At 27.9% G+C, this 9,234-nt stretch overlaps 1 long non-coding RNA gene and 1 other non-coding gene across 2 annotated transcripts; both read left to right on the forward strand.

Annotated features, from left to right (window-relative positions):
• The first annotated feature begins 6,985 nt into the window (after positions 1-6,985).
• LOC120068556 lies at positions 6,986-8,933 on the forward strand. Its single transcript, XR_005479226.1, has 3 exons — positions 6,986-7,296; positions 7,565-7,624; positions 8,716-8,933. It is a non-coding gene; the product is annotated as an uncharacterized LOC120068556 (long non-coding RNA).
• LOC120068682 lies at positions 8,079-8,159 on the forward strand. Its single transcript, XR_005479313.1, has one exon. It is a non-coding gene; the product is annotated as a small nucleolar RNA R38 (small nucleolar RNA).
• Positions 8,934-9,234: the final 301 nt, after the last annotated feature.

The following is a 9,234-nucleotide window of genomic DNA, read 5'->3' on the forward strand; positions in this document are numbered from 1 at the left end:
AGATCCAACACATTCACTACAAGAATTATGAAGGGATCCATACTTACCAAGTGGAGAGGGATCGTAAACTCATAATGTTTGTATTACTTGTAATTTGTGTTTTCAAGGCCTGAATTATTGCACGTGTTTTTTTTTTAATTTTATAGCAGGATTTGCGAATTAAATGTAATAGATTTACAATCCATACATGAATAATATGTCATAGCCACAGCGTTCGATGATGATGTGTCATATTATACTCTTTGACCGAAAAAAATGGATTTGGCAACAAAATTTAAAAAACAGATAGATTATGGGCTTCAATGTCGGTTTAAAGGGCTTCATTTGATTCTTGGGATTCAGTTGCAACCGACATTAAAGGGTTTTAATGTCGGTTGCAAATTTCATTAAAGGGCTTTAATATCGATTGCAAATTTCATTAAAAGGCTTTAATGTCGGTTGCAACCGACATTAAAGACAGTGTTATTAAAGCCCTTTAATGTTGTTTTAAAACTAACATTAAAGGGCTTTAATAAAACTATCTTTAATGTCGGTTGTCAACCGACATTAAGGCCCTTTAATGTCGGTTTAAAACCAACATTAAAGCCCGAAATTCTTCTAGTAGGTAAAAAAATAATATATATTACATATCATATTTGAGCAATAGAAACAACAATTATATTATTGTTGTTAGTTTTGCATTAGAAATTATTTCTATTCGTTAATGTAAATCTTTTATAATATATTAATGCATGTTATATAATTTTTTATATTTCATAATTAACCTATATTTAAACTATAAAATAAGGGAACGTGTAAAGAAAAAGAATACAAGAACGAGAAGCTAGAAATAAATATCATTCAAGATTCTGTTTTTTTTTTTTCTTTTTTTTTTAAGAAACAAGAAATAAAAAAAATTATCAAACATATTCTCATTTCTAATTTTCAAAAAATAGAAAACAAGAAACAAAAAATATGAAAGGCGAAACATGAAATGGGAACGTTATAAAACGAGTCCATAATATCTTACTTTGTGGTGCGCCAATCACTTTTTATTCTAATTTTTTTTTTATATTCTTATACCATTAGTCGGAATGTTCAAATGCTTAAAATTTTAGATATTAGAAAATTAGATGTTTGGCATATTTAAATGGTTATTATTGTTTTTTTAAAAAAAATTGTAAGGATTTTAGGAATATTTAGATACACATTTTTTTTGAAAGATTTATGAATAGAAATGTCTTGTTCTATACATCAAAAGATTAGATTTTGAAAATTGTTCACAACGATTTTTTTTTTTCTATCATATAATTTGATACCCAAACCTTTTGGAATAAGTACATAAATTAAAAAAATTGGTCATAATCCAAACATAAATCGAAGTTATAGATATACTCAAATTTCAACCAGCAGAATGGCTAGCCACATAATCTAGAATGGGTAATATGTCCCAATCTAGAAGCATCCAACACACAACTAGAACAAATAATAGAAAGCATTATCTAGCCACAAAAAGTTTTGGCAACTAAGAGTGAGCGTGATAGATCGAAAGAACCAAGCTAATCGACCAAATCGAAATCGGTCGATCAGAGAAGGAGATGAGGTCAGTCGGTGTCGGTTTGGGAATATTCCAAACTGGCAAATTTTGGAATAATTTTTATAGAACAAAACCCAAACTGATTGACTTCTACTCCTCGACAGTCAAGATAAGTTTGAATACTCACTAAACCTACCATAATTGATTTGGTGGCGGTTTGATCAGAAAACCGACTCCAACCGACCGATGCTCACGCTTATTGGCATCTATGAGCTATCCACAACTAGTCCTTATAATAATAAAAATAATGAAAATAATAATAATAACAATAAGGTTAAAATACCATTTTGGTTCTCATACTTAGAAATTTGCTCAATTTTAGTATTTTTATTTCAATTGTTCAATTTTATTTCTTATACTTTCAATATATCTTAAATTTAGTCCCTTAAAATCAATTATACTAAAATTGATTAAATAATAATAATAATAATTTTCATGCAAGAAAATAAAATCTACATATAATTTCAAAATTTATGGTATAATGGGTCGTTTTCAAATAAAGTAAAATGAGTCAACTTATTTACAAATATAAAAGTCTATCATGATTATCGCTTAGTGATAAAAGTCTATCATGATCTATCACTGATTGATAGTGACATTTTACTATACTTGAGAATATATATATATTGCAGTTTACCATTTAAAACAGTTGCCCTAGTAAAATTTTTATTAAATTAAAAAAAAAAATCAACAATAAACTAACATTAGAGACTAGATTCATAATTTATTGAGAGTACAAAGACTAAAATTGGACAATTGAAACAACAAAGTTAAATAATTTTCAAAATATATAGATCAAAATGATATTTTAATCTAATAACAATAACAATAACTCAACTAATAAAATATATTAATTTAAAAGTTAAATTTGAATAAAATAATTATTTTTCCTTACGAATCATATATCAACTGAAAATTAAAAATATCAAATTTGAGCATAGCTCTACTGATTTAAAATATTGTAATCTCAGATTAAAATATTTAAAGGTAATTTGAATAATGATAAACTCAATTATCCTCAAACACCTACCTTATATTTAATTAATGGCAAAAATAACGCCATGTATTGCTATAAAATGCAACAAAGTTTGAGGTTCCCAATAGGCAAACTCAAACTCAAAAAGCCACAATGTTTCACAAATACTTTCTTCTGCTTCTTCTCGCAGTCGTGCTTCTTACCACAACTCAAGCCCTAAAACACCCCTCGGACTCCAACGAAGAAGTGATTCCGGTGACCAACGAAAAGCTTCCGACCACCATCACCGATACCGACCCAGACGAAGAATCCAAATTCTACAAGAGGTTACCCTACAAGAGGCCTTACAAGAGGCCACCTTACAAGAGGTATCCACCCTACAAGAAACGCCCTCCATACAAGAAGTACCCACCATCCTCCCACTAAATGCCATCTAAAGTAAAAGTTGAGGCCATATGGACGTGATATATGTTTAATTTGGTTTGATAAATAAGTGTTGCTACAACCTCCAAATTTAGGGTAATACTACAGCGTTTTCATGAAGTTGGCCTTTTGATTTCTGTATCATGTTAATTTAAACTTCATATGTGTGCCATATGGCTGTATTATCTCTGCTTCATCGCTTTACTTATCGTGTAATGATCTAAAGTTTGAATGGATCTAATATTTTGTCTTTATGTTTAACTTTTTTTTAGTCTTTCTATTTTTAATTTAAGACTCTCAAGGCTATTGTACTCGTACTAATTTCAACATGTAGAATATGAATTTTGAATATGTAATATAATCAATTAAAATAAAATATATTCAACTTGACCAATTCATAGAACTAATGTGAGTTATAATTAATCTAGAAACATACTAACGTATAACACATATATCAAATGAGCATATGTTTTTCTTTCTAGATTGTAGAGGAGTAATTACTTATATAGTAAGATTAGTATTTATGTTAATTAAATAATACATAGGACTCTTGAAATTGGTATATCTACTAACATTGCCATGTATTCCTTTCAACATTACGTATGTTTAAAACTTAAAAAGTATAAAAAAAAAAAAAAAAAAAAAAAAGAAGAGGTGAATATTGAAACCTAAGGTTCTTAAATTAAGATCATGTTGTTACTTATGTGTCATAAGTAGCTAGTTTAACTATGTCCATATCAACAATTGTAAGAGTATTTCAACAAAATAAAAACTATGAGGCATGTTTGATAATGTTATTCCTATTTTTAGTTTCCATTTTCTTAGAAATAGAAAATGTTTGGCCCTCAATTTTTCATTTTTCAGAAATGCTTTTAAAAATTGAGTAAAAATTTTAATGAAAAAAAATAAAAATTTCTTGTTTTTGTTTCTAGTTTTTTTTAAAAGCATAAATAAAAATATTATATTATTATATAACATAAATTTTTTTCTTAAAAAAAATTTTTAGGGGACATTTGGCGTGCAGAGTTGAGTTGAGTTGAGTTGGTAATTATTATAGTCGAAGAGTAATCGGGAGAGTTGATACGAATAACAAGGTGAAAAATATAAGTTAACAAGGATAACGAGATAATAAATCTCTTTAATAATTTAACCAAAACGGTAGGTGGGTTTTTTTTTAATCACACAACCCAACCAACTTGAGGGGCCAAATACCCCCTTAGTAACAATTTAGTCCATGAAATTTGTTTGAAAACAATTTAATCCTTTTATTTCAATTTTATAATGATTTAGTTCTTAAACTTTATTATGTAACAATTTAGTCCATATACTTTTTAAAATTGTAATCATTTAGTCTCTAACGTAAAAAGATTCATCAAATATATGTCAATTTTCAACACTTTATGATGTAAACTTTGTGTTTTGTAAAAATATTAAGTTTCTAATTAGTTTAATCGTTTATATAAGCATGAAATCTCATTACACCTTAACATTAATTTCTACAATAAAAACTAAATTGTTACAAATTTTAAAATTCAAGGATTAAATTGTTTGAGTTCACAAATTAAATTATTACAAAATTAAAACTATAGAAACTAAACCATTAAAAATTAAAGTTTAGAGATTAAATTTTTTATTTATATGAAAAGTTTAGAGATTAAAATTAATTTTAATTATGAAAAAAAAAAAAAAAAAAAAAAAAAAAAAAAAACAAGAAACAGTGAAAAAAACATTATCAAACAAGCTAACTTTTTTCCCTCCCAAAAAATATGGTTGAAAAAGATATTTAAATTACTGCAGAATTGATGATGATAATCAAGATATGACTTTTTAAAGAAAGAAAAATCACTCACTTGCTATTCCATCACATCACGTATATGTGTTATTTTGTCAGTCTAAATAATAGTGTCCCTCTTTTATTATATTTTGCTTTTATTCATTACTTAACACTTCACTTCAGTCATGCATGACGTTAATATAAGGCAAGCTCACATGCTCTCATAACTCTCTCCATCACTCACTATTATTTTATTAAATTATAAAAACTTGCTTCAATCTTTAAAATTTCAATTCTATTTTCGAAAATGGATTTCAGATGATGTGATTTAAATATTATAATTTATGTCAATGATGTTGTAAATAATGTCATATACATGATTTCTACTTTTATATATTATTCATTGGGTCAAGTTTATCTTATTTTAATGAAAGTAAAAACTCTCGAAAAGTATTTTTGAAAATAAATTTCAAAATTAAATTTTAAAAATGAAAATTTTCAAAATGGGAAGGATATTTGTAACCTACCTTTTCCATATTAAAAATGGAAAAATAAAACTTCCAAAGCCATCACAAATTTATTAAGATATATCATTATAATTTATTTTCTAACAATTATTTCATTAAAGTTAAAAGATTATATTGTTGCCATTAAACCCTAGTATTATTGAATCATAACTTTGATAGTGATTGAGTATAATTGTGAATTTTAAAAGATCATTTATGCTTTTGAAAGTCGCAAGATTGTTGCATTACATTATTCTATCTATTATAACTTCAAAAGTGTTCAAATTTAATTGAGAAATTTTATTTTATCAATTACCCTCTTGATAAATTAAAAAAAAAAAAAAAAAAGTAAACTATAGGTGCATGTAGAGTTTTATTAGAATCCTAGGTGTTATAAGTTCAAAACTTTAAAAATTCAAAAAAAAAAAAAAAAGAAAAAAAAATCCTAGGTGTTATAACTACCTTGCAGTTGAGTCTCATTGCAAGTGCAACACCTTCATAACTTTAAAAATATAATTGCAACAATCTATAAAGTAAACAATAGGTGCATGTAGAGTTTTATTAGAATATGAAGTGAAATCGTAACCAGCATCCTAATAGAGGGATGATTTTCCCATCTTTTAACTGTTACGAATCTTAGTGTTATTGTTATAAATGGAGTGTTGAAAAATAATCAATTCTGGATCTCACTTGTTATATCCTAGAGACCACTATCTTGAAAGTAAAATTGGTGTGGTCTCGATGCTAAATAGTCAAAAGCCAATTGCTCCTCAAGGTTAACACAACACCATTTTCAGACGTGCACTCATTGAAGAAGGGTTGGAATGGAGTGAAAATTTTGCTCAGATTTAAATCATTAAAATAAAGAGAAATAAGTCAAACCTTAAATTTCACCTCAAGGACTAAAACAACCATCTTTTCTTTTTATAAGAACCCAACAAAAATGTTTTTTCTAAATTAAATATAGAAAACGTTTGAGATCTAAATTGAATACCAAAACGTTTCATATCTAAATTAAATAAGAAAATGTTTCATATCTAAATTAAATACAAAAAACTGTTAAAGAATTCTAAATGTATAATCATATTTAAATTAAATATGATTATACATTTAGAATTCTTTGGCTAATTTTATGACAAGTCATTCCAACAAATGACTAATTGACTTGTCATTCCCAACATCCCTCGTGAATGACACTGACAATTAATAAATAATAAATAACTTTTTTGAGCAAATATAGGAGAATAATCTTAAACATCAATATCTTAACTACTTCAGTTGATGGATAGTGAAATAGGACAACAATTTTTTTAAAGAGAGTGAGTTCCCTCTTGAACTTTCAATAACTATGGTTGAAACACCCACAACACGTTATACTCTTTAATTTTCCATTGATTCCGCGATAAAGGCTTGTTATTTAAAGCCATGCACATAGAACCTCAGGTCAAAAAACTCTAGAAAAGGTCCCTTAAACTTTTTCATAGAAGGTGACCACACTTTCACCACTACAAGAAAAACAACATTTATTGATGTTTTTATGAAAAAATGTCAAGAAATAGGCGATTTAAAAAAAAATCAAGAATTATTTTTAAAAAGCGGAAGGTTGTGTATTTTTTCGAAAAATATAGTATTTGACGTTTTAAAAATGTCAAGTTCAATGGTTTCTTGACATTTTTAAAACATCAAGAATACTAAAATATGCAGGACAACATTACAACGCTGAAAAGTAACATTGCAATGCTACAAATTTTGATGAAAAAGTGAAAAACGAGCACGCTTCACACAAACAACATTCAACACTCTCAATAGCATTGCAATGTTATGGGTTTGACAGAAAAATAAGTGCGCCTTGCAAATGCTACGGGTGTTCAGTCGACTGCTCTTCTCCCTCTTGTGAAATTTCTGCAATTCCTCACAAAATTCCAATCGTCACAATGCTCTCAAGTCGACAAAGCTTCAAGCATTGCTGGCCCCTCGTCTTCTAAAAAACCTAAGTGATTCGAGATCAAAAAGTGGAATGTTGACACTCTCTGGGCTTAGAGTATTTCAAAACCCTAATTTCAACTTTTCTGATTTCTTTTTAATTCTTTTTGCTTTTAGATGTTTCTTACTGATTCTTCTTATCGTTGTTGTAACGTCATCTTAATTTAATTGAGTAGATATTATTGTCGATAACTGTGCAATTTGTAGAAATCACATAATGGATCTTTGTAAGTTGAAGGAGTTTTGAAATTTTCTTTAATTCTAGATGTGGTTTTGGATGATAATTTGATGTATCTTAACTATGATTGGTTTGGGTTTGTGTTTAGGTATTGAATGTCAGGCGAATCAAGCGAGTGCTACTAGTGAGGAATGTACTGTCTCTTGAGGTATACTATTACGCCCCTGAAACCTTAATTTTGATTTTAGTTTTCTTGTTTGAGATGGTTTTGAAGCTCTATTTTCTATATGTTCTTTCCTTTTCTGTGAAATGTGTCCAGTTTATCTTTGAATTGTTTGTGCATTTTACAATTGCAGAAGCCTTGAGATTTTAGTCTCAGTGACTACTAATATTTATTTTAGCCTTGATAGTTCCAAAGTATTTATCAATTCCATAATATTTTATCTTTGAATTGCTTTTTAATTAGTTTTTGATATTCAACTTCTAGAATATCACTTTTGCTTTTCCTTTTATTAATATACATTGGAACTCATTTTATCAGTTTTTCATCAAACGTTTTCTTGGGATTTTTGTATTTTTCATTGGCTATGTGAATGAATGGATGATTTGGAGGGATAGTGCAAGTTTTTCAACAAAGTTTTGGTTTATGATTCTAGTTCAAACAATGTGGATGATGAAAACATGAAATATTAGTTATCCCTGTCTGATGCTTTAATGCTGATGATTCATGATTTGACACACTTGATTAAGTAATTTTCAATAGTTTACAAAGATTTTGTTTTTACAAAGAAACTTTTTTTCAAATTATTCAAAGAAATTTCTTTCCTCTAGGTTTTATATTTTCCTTTAATTTCTTACCTTTCAACCAACCCCAATGATCAATAATGAAATACCTTAAACAATCAATTTGCTTGAATAATTTAATTACATGATTGATTAATTGTTTAATTGTCGTTTGTTCAATTAACTAATGTGATGATGGTGGAATGAGTTTATGGGCTACTGATTATCATACCGTATCAAATGGATCGAGTTTCATCAAACAAGAAAATCCACTTCCCCTTTCAAATCAACAGTTTAAAGGGGAAGTATATTTTTCTTGTGTTGAATGCTTGTCTCAACTGTTTGAATTACGTAAGAGTATGAGTTTACTTTCCATATTGCTTAATCCAAAAAATAATATTAACAAAATATATTCTTTATTTTGGAATGCATTTCCTCGATTTGTAATAATCGCATTGTCATGTTAGAAACAAGCATTTTGTTGTTTGATCATGTTATTTGTGATGTTCACTTCAGAAAACTGAGGAGCAGAAGCTCAAAGAGCAGAGATTCAAGGCAAACAAGAACAAGCCTATCATGATAGAGTAATAACAACATGAATGTGTAGGTTGTAGGTAATATTGTAGTCAAGTTTGAATTTCTATAATGGAACCAGTTTTCATACTCTTTGTATGTTATAACATTCTGCAATTGGAGCCTTTTTGTTTGCAATGACAATGTGTCGATCTTCCCAAGAACTTTCTTATTTGAAACCTAAAGGCATGATATAATCTAAGCACCTATTTCTTTTATGATTTAGAGTTTTTGTCTCTTGTAAATGCTATGCTTGTACGGTTGTTGATGGAATGATGAAGCAAAGGTTTAAGGTGTTTAATGATTATTCAATGGTGTCAGTTGAGGACTGTAGAAAGGAATGATAATTGGAGTGGATTCATCTTTTCCATTTTTTTTTTTACTGTTGATTGAATGCAGGACAAACAGAAATATAATTCAAGAAAATTATTAAAGGAATTGGTGGAAATTTAGTTGATATAT

This window comes from Benincasa hispida, chromosome 12, assembly GCF_009727055.1.
Source record: "Benincasa hispida cultivar B227 chromosome 12, ASM972705v1, whole genome shotgun sequence".
Classification (NCBI taxonomy): Eukaryota; Viridiplantae; Streptophyta; class Magnoliopsida; order Cucurbitales; family Cucurbitaceae; genus Benincasa; species Benincasa hispida.